Source organism: Pseudophryne corroboree, chromosome 6 (assembly GCF_028390025.1).
Source record: "Pseudophryne corroboree isolate aPseCor3 chromosome 6, aPseCor3.hap2, whole genome shotgun sequence".
Classification (NCBI taxonomy): domain Eukaryota; kingdom Metazoa; phylum Chordata; class Amphibia; order Anura; family Myobatrachidae; genus Pseudophryne; species Pseudophryne corroboree.
In genome coordinates this window covers 587,071,886-587,087,778 of record NC_086449.1, presented here as the reverse complement: position 1 = coordinate 587,087,778, position 15,893 = coordinate 587,071,886, and the positions used below count along the sequence as shown (strand labels likewise).

Genomic DNA, 15,893 nt, shown 5'->3' with positions numbered 1-15,893 from the left:
GAGTGGCTTGGTCGGATTCCCTGACTGAAAATATTGATACCCTGGATAGGGACAGTATATTGTTAACTATAGAGCATTTAAAAGATGCATTACTATGTATGCGAGATGCACAGAGGGATATTTGCACCCTGGCATCTAGAGTAAGTGCGATGTCCATTTCTGCCAGAAGAACGTTATGGACGCGACAGTGGTCAGGTGATGCGGATTCCAAACGACATATGGAAGTATTGCCGTATAAAGGGGAGGAGTTATTTGGGGTCGGTCTATCGGACCTGGTGGCCACAGCAACGGCTGGAAAATCCACCTTTTTACCCCAGGTCACCTCTCAGCAGAAAAAGACACCGTCTTTTCAAACCCAGTCCTTTCGTCCCTATAAGGGCAAGAGGGAAAAAGGCCGCTCGATCCTGCCCCGGGGCAGAGGAAGGGGACAAAGACTGCACCATGCAGCCTCTTCCCAGGAGCAGAAGCCCTCCCCCGCTTCTGCCAAGTCCTCAGCATGAAGCTGGGGCTCTGCAAGCAGACTCGGGCACGGTGGGGGGCCGTCTCAAGAATTTCAGCGCGCAGTGGGCTCACTCGCAAGTGGACCCCTGGATCCTGCAGGTAGTATCACAGGGGTACAAATTGGAATTCGAGACGTCTCCCCCTCGCCGGTTCCTGAAGTCTGCTCTACCAACGTCTCCCTCCGACAGGGAGGCAGTATTGGAAGCTATTCACAAGCTGTATTCCCAGCAGGTGATAATCAAGGTACCCCTCCTACAACAGGGAAAGGGGTATTATTCCACGCTGTTTGTGGTACCGAAGCCGGACGGCTCGGTGAGACCAATTTTAAATCTAAAATCTTTGAACACTTACATAAAAAGGTTCAAATTCAAGATGGAGTCACTCAGAGCAGTGATAGCGAACCTGGAAGAAGGGGACTATATGGTATCTCTAGACATCAAGGATGCTTATCTCCATGTCCCAATCTACCCTTCTCACCAAGGGTACCTCAGGTTTGTGATACAAAACTGTCATTATCAGTTTCAGACGCTGCCGTTTGGATTGTCCACGGCACCACGGGTCTTTACCAAGGTAATGGCAGAAATGATGATTCTTCTTCGAAGAAAAGGCGTATTAATTATCCCTTACTTGGACGATCTCCTGATAAGGGCAAGGTCCAGGGAACAGTTAGAGGTCGGAGTAGCACTATCTCAGGTAGTGCTACGTCAGCACGGGTGGATTCTAAATATCCCAAAATCACAGCTGATTCCAACAACACGTCTACTGTTCCTAGGGATGATTCTGGACACAGTCCAGAAAAAGGTGTTTCTCCCGGAGGAGAAGGCCAGGGAGTTATCCGAGCTAGTCAGGAACCTCCTAAAACCAGGACAAGTGTCAGTGCATCAGTGCACGAGAGTCCTGGGAAAAATGGTGGCTTCTTACAAAGCGATTCCATTCGGAAGATTCCATGCAAGAACTTTTCAGTGGGATCTGCTGGACAAATGGTCCGGATCGCATCTTCAGATGCATCAGCGGATAACCCTATCTCCAAGGACAAGGGTATCTCTCCTGTGGTGGTTACAGAAGGCTCATCTTCTAGAGGGCCGCAGATTCGGCATTCAGGATTGGATGCTGGTAACCACGGATGCCAGCCTGAGAGGCTGGGGAGCAGTCACACAGGGAAGAAATTTCCAGGGCTTGTGGTCAAGCATGGAAACGTCTCTTCACATAAATATCCTAGAGCTAAGGGCCATTTACAATGCCCTAAGTCAAGCAAGGCCTCTGCTTCAGGGTCAACCGGTATTGATCCAGTCGGACAACATCACGGCTGTCGCCCACGTAAACAGACAGGGCGGCACAAGAAGCAGGAGGGCAATGGCAGAAGCTGCAAGGATTCTCCGCTGGGCGGAAAATCATGTGATAGCACTGTCAGCAGTGTTCATTCCGGGAGTGGACAACTGGGAAGCAGACTTCCTCAGCAGACACGACCTCCACCCGGGGGAGTGGGGACTTCATCCAGAAGTCTTCCAAGTGATTGTAAACCGTTGGGAAAAACCAAAGGTGGACATGATGGCGTCCCGTCTCAACAAGAAACTGGACAGATATTGCGCCAGGTCAAGGGGCCCTCAGGCAATAGCGGTGGACGCTCTGGTAACTCCGTGGGTGTTCCAGTCGGTATATGTGTTCCCTCCTCTTCCTCTCATACCAAAAGTACTGAGAATCATAAGAAGGAGAGGAGTAAGAACGATACTCGTGGCTCCGGATTGGCCAAGACGAACTTGGTACCCGGAGCTGCAAGAGATGCTCACGGAGGACCCGTGGCCTCTACCTCTAAGGAAGGACCTGCTCCAGCAGGGACCTTGTCTGTTCCAAGACTTACCGCGGCTGCGTTTGACGGCATGGCGGTTGAACGCCGGATCCTGCAGGAAAAAGGCATTCCAGATGAAGTCATCCCTACCCTGATCAAGGCCAGGAAGGATGTAACTGCAAAACATTATCATCGCATTTGGCGAAAATATGTTGCGTGGTGTGAGGCCAAGAAGGCCCCTACGGAGGAATTTCAACTGGGTCGTTTCCTATATTTCCTGCAAGCAGGATTGTCTATGGGCCTAAAATTAGGATCCATTAAGGTTCAAATTTCGGCCCTGTCGATCTTCTTCCAGAAAGAACTGGCTTCAGTGCCTGAAGTTCAGACGTTTGTCAAAGGGGTACTGCATATACAGCCTCCTTTTGTGCCTCCAGTGGCACCTTGGGATCTCAATGTAGTTTTAGGGTTCCTAAAATCACATTGGTTTGAACCACTTGCCACAGTGGATTTGAAATATCTCACATGGAAAGTGGTAATGCTGTTGGCCCTGGCTTCAGCCAGGCGCGTATCAGAATTGGCGGCTTTATCCTATAAAAGCCCTTACCTGATATTTCATTCGGATAGGGCGGAATTGAGGACTCGTCCTCAATTTCTCCCTAAGGTGGTTTCAGCGTTTCACATGAATCAACCTATTGTGGTACCTGTGGCTACTAGGGACTTGGAGGACTCCAAGTTGCTGGACGTAGTCAGGGCCCTGAAAATATATGTTTCCAGAACGGCTGGAGTCAGAAAATCTGACTCGCTGTTTATACTGTATGCACCCAACAAGCTGGGTGCTCCTGCTTCTAAGCAGACGATTGCTCGTTGGATTTGTAGTACAATTCAACTTGCACATTCTGTGGCAGGCCTGCCACAGCCAAAATCTGTAAAAGCCCATTCCACACGGAAGGTGGGCTCATCTTGGGCGGCTGCCCGAGGGGTCTCGGCTTTACAACTTTGCCGAGCAGCTACTTGGTCAGGGGCAAACACGTTTGCTAAATTCTACAAATTTGATACCCTGGCTGAGGAGGACCTGGAGTTCTCTCATTCGGTGCTGCAGAGTCATCCGCACTCTCCCGCCCGTTTGGGAGCTTTGGTATAATCCCCATGGTCCTTACGGAGTTCCCAGCATCCACTAGGACGTCAGAGAAAATAAGAATTTACTTACCGATAATTCTATTTCTCATAGTCCGTAGTGGATGCTGGGCGCCCATCCCAAGTGCGGATTGTCTGCAATACTTGTATATAGTTATTGTTACAAACAAATCGGGTTGTTTATTGTTGGAAGCCATCTTTTCAGAGGCTCCTACGGTTATCATACTGTTAACTGGGTTCAGATCACGAGTTGTACGGTGTGATTGGTGTGGCTGGTATGAGTCTTACCCGGGATTCAAGATCCTTCCTTATTATGTACGCTCGTCCGGGCACAGTATCTTAACTGAGGCTTGGAGGAGGGTCATAGTGGGAGGAGCCAGTGCACACCAGCTAGTCTAAAGCTTTTACTTTTTGTGCCCAGTCTCCTGCGGAGCCGCTATTCCCCATGGTCCTTACGGAGTTCCCAGCATCCACTACGGACTATGAGAAATAGAATTATCGGTAAGTAAATTCTTATTTTTACTCACACACAAGGCCACTAACCAAACTACACCACCGTACATCTCTTCGATCATCTCAAAATTTCTCCCAACCCGACCTCTCCGCTCTTCACAAGATCTACGTCTCTCATCCACACTCAAGATACGTTACCATTCACGATTGCAGAACTTTATTTGCGCTCCACCACATCTGTGTAATGCTCTTCTACACACACTAAGACTCTCCGCTAGTCTCCAAACCTTCAAGCGTTCACTGAAAAGTCACCTCTTCAGGCAAGCTTATTCAATTCGGAAACCTCCCACATAACCTTCATAAACTTTCCTATTCAATTACATCCCCACTGTACAGTTCCCACATATACTTACATATTTTATTTCTTCACTTTCACATACTTCTGACTTTAAGCCAACATTGCTGTTACTATATCATACAGCCCACTAAGAACCTTTGCAATCTGGTGGACCATTAAGCAATAGATAGCACCTAGCCTTGTGTATCAACGCCTCTTTCCCTATAGATTGTAAGCCTGTGAGCAGGGCTTCTTACCTCTGTCTGTTATCGCTCAGTGTTATTTTATCACTGTTGCCTTCAATTGTAAAGTGCAACAGAACATGCTGCGCTATATAAGAAACTGTTAATTAATAAATTAGGATATTTTCACATCGCTGCTGTGTCCAAAGGTTCAGCAGCGATATAAACTTTATCACATGTGATATGATTCCCCTGTCTGACTATTGCAGGAGTGTTTAATGTGGTTTATTAGCTTCCAACACTCCTGCATACACACTATATAATTATTGGGCCTATCAGCCCGAAAATTGTGTGGTGTGTACCCAGAATAAGAAACTCTTGCCTTAAGGGGTCTATTTCCTAAGCCTGGTATGGAAGATAAATCCGACGGAGATCAGGTCTCTGCCAATCGGCTCCTGTCATTTTTCAAACCCAGCCTGTGACATGGCAGTTAGGAGCTGATTGGCTGGGACTTTATCTCCGTCGGCTTTATTTCTATCCAGGGCTTAGTAAATGGTGTCTACTGCTGCTTTGGTACGGTGGAGCTTCAAAACCATGGATAATTTCTAGATATTCGTAAAAAAAACAAAAACAAAGTTCAGTGATGGAACAGGAGTTGCAAACAGAGTTGACTAATTCTGTTGAAAAAATGGTGGGAGACAATTTGGAATGCATGAAATACACTTAAAATCCAGAGGATGAAATGATGTTATACAAGAGATCTAGGTGTTGTGGTGTCTGAGGTAAGCTTAGATAACAAGGTCCCAGGCGGTCTATGAATATACCTACCCTGGCAAGTCTGTATGGTGTCAGTACTGGAAAGCTTTAAGAGCCTAGAAAAAGAGTTAAGAGGTTTAGAATATTGGATAGAGTACACTTTCATAAGAACAACAGAAAAGACAAACGAAACCCACAAGCCTTCCTCTGGGCTCCAAGAACTACAATAGCAGAGAATTTTGTGAATATTTTAGAACGTCAGCATTCTTAACTGAGCATGCAGCATCAATATTTATGATTATTGTACTTTTTCTGTGCCAGGTGGGGGGGTGGTTATAAAGTGCAGAGGTTTAGAATTTAGGGCATTATTGCACTTATGCTCCATCAACTCCCTTGCCAAAGAGAGAGAGAGAGAGGAGGCCTTATTCACAATTGGTCTGAGACTCAATTCAGAATTTTTTTAGATTCAATATTACAATTTGCGCTTGCATGATTTTTTCCAATCCGTCTTTTTTTTCAGAGGCAAATTGGGGTGCTGTGGATTGTGGGTAATTGGATCCCCCCACAAAGTGCCTCTATGCTGGTCCCTGAAGAAAAAAAATACAGCCATTTATGCAAAGCCCCTATTACACAAATAAAGACTCCTTCAGATTTAGTGAGGGATGGGAAAGCCTGCAACATATTTTCTAAAATAAAAAATAGTTGCATTTGGTATGCTTTTTTAAGCATTGCACATATATTAATTCACTTGAGCTCTTATTATAGTTAATGACTGGTTACAGGATAATGTTTCCTTTGTGTAATGCTACTTTGTGAATGCTTGCTGAAACCACACCTTCAGTCTCCAGCCAGTTTCATCTCAACCAGATATGACTGTGTGGTTTACTAAATCGATATTCATAATGTGGACATGCTTAGTCAACATTCATCATGTTGACACTGCTGTAATATCAATTGAATGTCAACTAACAGTCTCTGGTGGTTTAGCGGTCACTTACTTTGTCCCGACGGCTGCAGCAGTAGCTTCTGGGTCACTGCTGTCAAGTGAGGAGCAGTTCTGCAGAGACATGTAGGCGACACTAGTGGTGAAGCCTTATGGGGGAATACAATTGTGGGCGAATGGATTAGCCGGGCTGAATTAGCGCAACACCCACCACACTTTATGGGGTGTGATTCGGGTCAGGCGAAGTGTACAAATCGGGCTGCCGTTGCCAGTGTTTAAACCCTGCTGCAATGGCAATTCGTCCACAATTGAAGTCCTCCAATTATTTTATTTATAAACAGTGATCATAAATTAAAAAAATACAATACATTGTAACGAGTGGAGGATAAAAATCTACAATGAAACCATTGCAATCCCAATTGATACAGTAAATGAAATGGCAAATTCACTGCAGGGGCTAGTCTTCTATTTTTTGTATTATCAATTTCACAGTCTTTATTTTTAGGCTGCATTTTGTTGCAGTTATATGTAATGCAGTTCTTGAGAAGAATATATGCTGGTCGGGACTGAGGCACCTGCGATTAGATATCTGTATGTGGGTATTAATTAAAATTACAATTCTTACTTGTTTTAAAGTGATCATGTGGTCCTGGCGGAGCCAACTTATCTATTAACAGTCAGTTTGTACAAGGTAGATATAAAGTAAGGGTAGAATCCTGCAGACATGTGTTGCTAACCTTACCAGCAAGTTATCCTGAGTTTCTTTACCCATGTGTGTTGGGGGCCAATGCTCAGTAGATGGCGCTTGGAGAAGGGGTACTTTTTTCCTTGTTGCAAGATCATGCTGATGGGTCTAAGGTTAGGCTAGCATCACAAACTTAAGAGAGCAGAAGCATCCCCATAGATGGGTGACATTTGCACCACTGACCCTCCAGGTGGATAGAGGTTAATGGACACTTGTATTCTCAGAGTTATGGTGCAATGTAAATTACTCTGATGTATATTGACTGCACCATTCTGGCAGGATGGTGACATTCGGCTATTTGGTGATATCTTAGATGCAGTGGCCTTTCTTAGCTGCATGTTTGGCACAGGTCCTCTGCATGTACACCACTGGCAGCATGACTATGTAATTTTGGCAATGTTGTAATAACTGAGTGGTGAGGGTTCTCTTTCATAAATACATTTCTCTGTCACCATAGTGCATGGGTCTTCATCCTGTGGCCCTCCAGCTGCTGTGAAACTACACATCCCAGCATGCCCTGCCACAGTTTTGCTATTAAGGTATGCTAAAACTGAGGCAGGGCATGCTGGGATGTGTAGTTCCACAGCAGCTGGAGGGTCGCAGGTTGAAGACCCATGTCATAGTGTATGAGAAATCCAGATGTTGTTCCAGTACATAGTTGTGTAAAGGGGATAACTTCCAAACATTTCATCAAATGGATGCTTTCATCAGGGAAGATCATGTAGTAATGGGCTATGTTCTATATAACTGACTGGCTGTAGTTGGATTTTTAATTGGATGATACTGTGTCAGCTCCCCCATATGTAGATTCAGATTATGTGCATATTGTATCAAAACAAATGTTCACAAGCCAACCCTTGTCCAGGTGTTATCCTCTGTACATGAGAGATTAGTGCATTTGACTGCAGTGTAATGGTGTATTAGGCATATATGCTAGTGCAGAGATTTGGGGTCCTCAGGTGGTAGGCTGCAGGCATGGTTGGACTGGCCCACAGGGACACAGGGGAAACCACTGGTGGGCCCTACTGCCTGGGGACCCACCTTCTCCCGTAAGGATTAGGTTTCAGACCGTGGTATTGAATTATTATTAATATTATTACATTTTATTTAAAGGTGCCACAAGTGTTTTGCAGCACCGTACAAAGGACAGTACAGGAGACAAAACTTAACATTACAGTAAATAAATAACAAAAATAGAGTACAGGTAACAAAGAGCATCACAATTCTCAAAACATAATACAGCTTAGAAGTAAGTAGCGAGTGAGTGATCAGTGCACTACTAGGAGCTGGTGGCCATAGATAGAGATGAGCCTTTACCAGCAGGAGAAAAAGTGGGTAAAGATGGTCACTGAGTAGGAGAGGGCTGTGAGTGAAATGTGTCGAGAAGAAGGTTTTGACAACAAGAGGGAAGAGGGCCCTGTGCTGAGGAGCTAACAATCTAGTAGGAAGGGGCAACAGAGAAATGAGGTGCAAGCAAGCGCGAGGTAGCCTGATGGCAGGATGTAAGCAAAACAGAGATGGTCAAGGCATGAGGCAGGGGAATGGAGGAGCAGCCTCAGGACTAGGTTATGCATTGGAAGGGTACGCTTTGATGATTAGGTGGGTTTTCTGCACCCGTTTGAAGCTTTGCAAGGTCGGGGAGAGTCTAATGGAGCAGGGGAGCACGTTCCACTGAAGGGGTGCAGCATGGGCAAAATCTTGAACTTGAGCATGGGAAGCAGTGACCAGGGTAGAGAGGCGACGGTCATTGGCCGACAGTAGGGGGCGGGAGGGAGTATGAAGGGAGAGGAGGTTGGAGATATAGGGAGCAGTGGAATTAGAGATGGCCTTATATGTGAGGGTGAGGCGTTTGAAGAGGATTCTGTAGGGGAATGGGAGCCAGTACAGATTTTGTCGAAGGGGAGTGACAGATGTGGAGGGGCGGGAGAGGTGATAAGCCTAGCTGCGGAGTTGAAGACAGATTGGAGGGGAGCAAGTGAGGCCAGTGAGGAGAATGTTGCAGTAGTTGAGCCGTGAGATGACCAATGAGTGGATGATAAGTTCAGTTGCACTCTTGGAGAGAATTGGCCTGATGCGAGCAATGTTGTGTAGCTGGAACCGACAGGATTGTGCCAGAGCTTGGATGTGGGGTGCAAAGGAGTCAAGCGTGACACCCAAGCAGTGGAGTTGGGGAACGGGGGAGATGATGGTATTGTCAACACTGATGGAGATATTGGTAGGTGTTACTCTGGCTTGGGGAAAGATAATGAGGTCAGTTTTGTCCATGTTGAGCTTCAGAGAGCCCTCAGCCATCCAGGAGGAGATGGCGGAGAGGCAGATGGAAACCTGAGAGAGGGCAGAGGGGGACAAATCAGGAGAGGTAGAGTTGTGTGTCATCAGCATAGAGGTGGTATTGAAGGCAAAGGAGTTAATGAGTGCATCCTGGGAAGAGGTGTACAGGGAGAACAGAAGGGGGCTGAGGACTGAACCCTGAGGGACACCAATAGGAAGGATGGAAGGGTATGAGGTGGTACCGGAGGCAGACACAGAGGAGCGGTTAGTGAGGTAAGAAGTAAACCAGTCAAGATTGTAGTGGATCAAGGATGGAGTTGTCAGAGAATTATGCATATGTTACCTTATACTGCACAGGACTATGGCGTAGTCTCTACAGTACATTGTTATTACAAATCTGGTACATATCATGCATGCACTAGCAGTGTTTACTGTATATATTTATCAAGGGGCCCAGCCCATGCACTCTCTAATGGTTAGCCAAGCCTCTGTGGCAACTGGCCACACGCTTACACATGGGCCCTTCATAATGTTAAATTTTCCCGGTGGGCCCGTCATGCCCTTTCCCCACACGGGCTGCAGGCTTAGATGAGATCAAAATATTAACAAAATCTGCCTGCATTTATTTGCTAGATACAGGATTTTGATATGCATTAGATACTTATTTCCCCTTAATACGTACCAAAGCATTTCCTAACACTTCTCCCACATAGTGTCAATGACTCATAATTTATTGGATTATCAATGAACACACAATAATAAACAGAGGGTGAGAAAATAAGAATTTACTTACCGATAATTCTATTTCTCGGAGTCCGTAGTGGATGCTGGGGTTCCTGAAAGGACCATGGGGAACAGCGGCTCCGCAGGAGACAGGGCACAAAAGTAAAGCTTTTACAGGTCAGGTGGTGTGTACTGGCTCCTCCCCCTATGACCCTCCTCCAGACTCCAGTTAGGTACTGTGCCCGGACGAGCGTACACAATAAGGGAGGATCTTGAATCCCGGGTAAGACTCATACCAGCCACACCAATCACACCGTACAACCTGTGATCTAAACCCAGTTAACAGTATGATAACAGAGGAGCCTCTGAAAGATGGCTTCCTAAACAATAACCCGAATTAGTTAACAATAACTATGTACAAGTATTGCAGACAATCCGCACTTGGGATGGGCGCCCAGCATCCACTACGGACTCCGAGAAATAGAATTATCGGTAAGTAAATTCTTATTTTCTCTATCGTCCTAAGTGGATGCTGGGGTTCCTGAAAGGACCATGGGGATTATACCAAAGCTCCCAAACGGGCGGGAGAGTGCGGATGACTCTGCAGCACCGAATGAGAGAACTCCAGGTCCTCCTTTGCCAGGGTATCAAATTTGTAAAAATTTACAAACGTGTTCTCCCCTGACCACGTAGCTGCTCGGCAGAGTTGTAATGCCGAGACCCCTCGGGCAGCCGCCCAAGATGAGCCCACCTTCCTTGCGGAATGGGCCTTAACAGATTTAGGCTGTGGCAGGCCTGCCACAGAATGTACAAGTTGAATTTTGTTACAAAACCAATGAGCAATCGACTGCTTAGAAGCAGGTGCACCCAACTTTTTGGGTGCATACAGTATAAACAGCGAGTCAGATTTTCTGACTCCAGCCGTCCTTTAAATGTATATTTTTAAGGCTCTGACAACGTCCAACAACTTGGAGTCCTTCAAGTCGTCTGTAGCCGCAGGCACTACAATAGGCTGGTTCAGGTGAAACGCTGATACCACCTTAGGGAGAAAATGCGGACGCGTCCGCAGCTCTGCCCTATGTCGAATGGAAAATTAAATAAGGGCTTTTATAAGACAAAGCCGCCAGTTCAGATACTCTCCCGGCCGAAGCCAGGGCCAGTAACATAGTCACTTTCCATGTGAGATATTTCAAATCCACATTCTTTAGTGGTTCAAACCAATTGGATTTGAGGAAATCTAAAACTACATTTAGATCCCACGGTGCCACCTTAGGCACCACAGGAGGCTGTATATGCAGTACTCCTTTGATAAAAATCTGGACCTCAGGGACTGAGGCCAATTCTTTGTGGAAGAATATTGATAGGGCCGAAATTTGAACCTTAATAGATCCCAATTTGAGACCCATAGACAATCCTGATTGCAGGAAATGTAGGAAAACGACCCAGTTGAAATTCCTCCATCGGAGCACTCCGCTGCTCGCACCACGCAACATATTTTCGCCAAATACGGCGATAATGCTTCGCGGTGACTTCCTTCCTTGCCTTTATCAAGGTAGGAATGACTTCTTCTGGAATGCCTTTTCCTTTTAGGATCTGGCATTCAACGCCATGCCGTCAAACGCAGCCGCGGTAAGTCTTGAAAAAGACAAGGACCCTGCTGAAGCAGGTCCCTTCTCAGAAGTAGAGGCCACGGATCGTCCGTGACCATCTCTTGAAGTTCCGGGTACCAAGTCCTTCTTGGCCAATCCGGAGCCACTAGTCTTACTCCTCTTTGCCGTATAATCCTCAATACCTTTGGTATGAGAGGCAGAGGAGGAAACACATATACCGACTGGTACACCCAAGGTGTTACCAGCGCGTCCACAGCTATTGCCTGCGGATCTCTTGACCTGGCGCAATACCTGTCCAGTGTTTTGTTGAGGCGAGACGCCATCATGTCCACCATTGGTTTTACCCAACGGTTTAATAGCATGTGGAAAACTTCTGGATGAAGTCCCCACTCTCCCGGGTGAAGGTCGTGTCTGCTGAGGAAGTCTGCTTCCCAGTTGTCCACGCCCGGGATGAATACTGCTGACAGTGCTATCACGTGATTCTCCGCCCAGCGAAGGATCCTGGCAGCTTCTGCCATTGCCCTCCTGCTTCTTGTGCCGCCCTGTCTGTTTACATGGGCGACTGCCGTGATGTTGTCCGACTGGATCAACACCGGTCTTCCTTGAAGCAGAGGTTCCGCCTGGCTTAGAGCATTGTAGATTGCTCTTAGTTCCAGAATGCTTATGTGAAGAGACTTTTTCAGGCTCGACCACACTCCCTGGAAATTTCTTCCCTGTGTGACTGCTCCCCAGCCTCTCAGGCTGGCATCCGTGGTCACCAGGATCCAATCCTGTATGCCGAATCTGCGGCCCTCCAATAGATGAGCCTCCTGCAACCACCACAGAAGGGATACCCTTGTCCTCGGCGACAGGGTTATCCGCAGGTGCATCTGAAGATGCGACCCTGACCATTTGTCCAACAGATCCCTTTGCATGGAATCTGCCGAAAGGGATTGCTTCGTAAGAAGCTACCATTTTTTCCCAGGACTCTTGTGCATTGATGTACAGACACCTTTCCTGGTTTTAGGAGGTTCCTGACCAGGTCAGATAACTCCTTGGCTTTTTCTTCGGGAAGAAAAACCTTTTTCTGAACTGTGTCCAGAATCATCCCCAGGAACAGCAGACGAGTTGTCGGCATTAATTGGGATTTTGGAATATTCAGAATCCATCCGTGCTGCTTTAGCACCTCTTGAGATAGTGCTAAACCCATCTCTAGCTGTTCTCTGGACCTTGCCCTTATTAGGAGATCGTCCAAGTATGGGATAATTAATACGCCTTTTCTTCGAAGAAGAAATATTATCTCGGCCATTACCTTTGTAAAGACCCGAGGTGCCGTGGACAAACCAAACGGCAGCGTCTGAAACTGATAGTGACAGTTTTGTACAACGAACCTGAGGTACCCCTGGTGTGAGGGGTAATTGGAACGTGGAGATACGCATCCTTGATGTCCAAGGATACCATAAAGTCCCCTTCTTCCAGGTTCGCTATCACTGCTCTGAGTGACTCCATCTTGAACTTGAACTTCTTTATGTATAGGTTCAAGGACTTCAGATTTAGAATAGGCCTTACCGAGCCATCCGGCTTCGGTACCACAAATAGAGTGGAATAATACCCCTTCCCTTGTTGTAGAAGAGGTACCTTGACTATCACCTGCTGAGAATACAGCTTGTGAATGGCTTCCAAAACCGTCTCCCTTTCTGAGGGGGACGTTGGTAAAGCAGACTTCAGGAAACGGCGAGGTGGCTCTGTCTCTAATTTCAACCTGTACCCCTGAGATATTATCTGCAGGATCCAGGGATTTACCTGCGAGTGAGCCCACTGCGCGCTGTAATTTTTGAGACGACCGCCTACCGCCCCCGAGTCCGCTTGCGAAGCCCCAGCGTCATGCTGAGGCTTTTGTAGAAGCCGGGGAGGGCTTCTGTTCCTGGGAAGGAGCTGCCTGTTGCTGTCTCTTCCCTCGTCCTCTGCCTCGTGGCAGATATGAATAGCCCTTTGCTCTCTCATTTTTAAAGGAACGAAAGGGCTGCGGTTGAAAGGTCGGTGCCTTTTTCTGTTGGGGAGTGACTTGAGGTAGAAAGGTGGATTTCCCGGCCGTAGCCGTGGCCACCAAATCCGATAGACCGACCTCAAATAACTCCTCTACGCATCGCCTGTCCACTGTCGTGTCCATAAAGCTCTTCTGGCCGAAATGGACATAGCACTTACCCGTGATGCCAGTGTGCAGATATCTCTCTGTGCATCACGCATATAAAGAAATGCATCCTTTATTTGTTCTAACGACAGTAAAATATTGTCCCTGTCCAGGGTATCAATATTTTCGATCAGGGACTCTGACCAAACTACCCCAGCACTGCACATCCAGGCAGTCGCAATAGCTGGTCGTAGTATAACACCTGCATGTGTGTATATACCTTTTTGGATATTTTCCATCCTCCTATCTGATGGATCTTTAAGTGCGTCCGTCTCAGGAGAGGGTAACGCCACTTGTTTTGATAAGCGTGTTAGCGCTTTGTCCACCCTAGGAGGTGTTTCCCAGCGCTCCCTAACCTCTGGCGGGAAAGGGTATAAAGCCAATAACTTCTTTGAAATTAGCAGTTTTTTATCGGGGCACCCCACGCTTCATCACACACGTCATTTAATTCTTCTGATTCGGTAAAAACTACTGGTAGTTTTTTCACACCCCACATAATACCCTGTTTAGTGGTACCTGTAGTATCAGCTAAATGTAACATCTCCTTTATTGCCAAAATCATATAACGTGTGGCCCTACTGGAAAATACGGTTGATTCGTCACCTTCACCACCGGAATCAGTGCCTGTGTCTGGGTCTGTGTCGACCGACTGAGGCAAGGGACGTTTTACAGCCCCTGACGGTGTTTGAGGCGCCTGGACAGACACTAATTGAGTGTCCGGCCGCCTCATGTCGGCAAACGACTGCTTAAGCGAGTTGACGCTATCCCGTAATTCCACAAATAAAGGCATCCATTCTGGTGTCGACCCCCTAGGAGGTGACATCCTCATATTTGGCAATTGCTCCGCCTCCACACCAATAACGTCCTCATACATGTCGACACACACGTACCGACACACAGCAGACACACAGGGAATGCTCTATACGAAGACAGGACCCACTAGCCCTTTGGGGAGACAGAGGGAGAGTCTGCCAGCACACACCAAAAAGCGCTATATATGACAGGGATAGCCTTATGATTAAGTGCTCCCTTATAGCTGCTTTTATATTAATATATTGCCATTTATTCTGCCCCCCCTCTCTGTTATACCCTGTTTCTGTAGTGCAGTGCAGGGGAGAGACCTGGGAGCCTTCCTGACCAGCGGAGCTGTGACAGAAAATGGCGCCGTGTGCTGAGGAGATAGGCCCCGCCCCTTTTTCGGCGGGCTCGTCTCCCGCTATTTAGTACATTTAGGCAGGGGTAAATATCTCCATATAGCCTCTGGGGCTATATGTGAGGTATTTTTAGCCTTTTTAAAGGTTTTCATTTGCCTCCCAGGGCGCCCCCCCCCAGCGCCCTGCACCCTCAGTGACTGCCGTGTGAAGTGTGCTGAGAGGAAAATGGCGCACAGCTGCAGTGCTGTGCGCTACCTTAAGAAGACTGCAGGAGTCTTCAGCCGCCGATTCTGGACCTCTTTTTGCTTCAGCATCTGTGAGGGGGCCGGCGGCGTGGCTCCGGTGACCATCCAGGCTGTACCTGTGATCGTCCCTCTGGAGCTTCATGTCCAGTAGCCAAGAAGCCAATCCATCCTGCACGCAGGTGAGTTCACTTCTTCTCCCCTCTGTCCCTCGTTGCAGTGATCCTGTTGCCAGCAGGAATCACTGTAAAATAAAAAACCTAAGCTAAACTCTCTAAGCAGCTCTTTATGAGAGCCACCTAGAATTGCACCCTTCTCGGCCGGGCACAAAAATCTAACTGGAGTCTGGAGGAGGGTCATAGGGGGAGGAGCCAGTACACACCACCTGACCTGTAAAAGCTTTACTTTTGTGCCCTGTCTCCTGCGGAGCCGCTGTTCCCCATGGTCCTTTCAGGAACCCCAGCATCCACTTAGGACGATAGAGAAACAACTGTTTATTGTCACTGACAGCTGTTGGGTGCCCGATGGAGCAATTCAATTGTTGCTCTGGCTGGGTGCAAACAGCTTCCAGCGCCGGCATTTCAGCTCTCACCCACAGGGGTGGTGAGCTGAAATGTGTGACAAGTGACCTGTTTAGGCATTCAAACAGTACTTTTTACATTGCGCCCATTAATTTCATTGGGTTAGCAGCTTTACTCGGCTAAACCCGGTCTTTTTGGGTGCGATGTGTGTGATAAATATAAAAACAAATTCATTTTGCCCAGAGACTGAACAAAGAGATCTCTTGCTAATTTTGTTGGTGGCCTGCACTGCAAGCCACAATCCGACCCCGAGAGTAATGAACTCCACCATTTGCTTGGCTCTGTAGCAAAAGAAACATAGCAAC

General features: G+C 47.2%; 1 long non-coding RNA gene across 3 annotated transcripts in view; it reads right to left on the bottom strand.

The window, feature by feature from the left end:
• LOC134933025 (uncharacterized) overlaps positions 1–15,893 on the bottom strand; it is a 63,569-nt gene that overhangs the window by 9,983 nt on the left and 37,693 nt on the right. For all 3 annotated transcript variants that reach the window (XR_010179568.1, XR_010179566.1, XR_010179567.1), the window contains exon 2: positions 5,222–5,265. This is a non-coding gene — a long non-coding RNA (uncharacterized LOC134933025). The remainder of the gene's footprint in view (positions 1–5,221; positions 5,266–15,893) is intronic.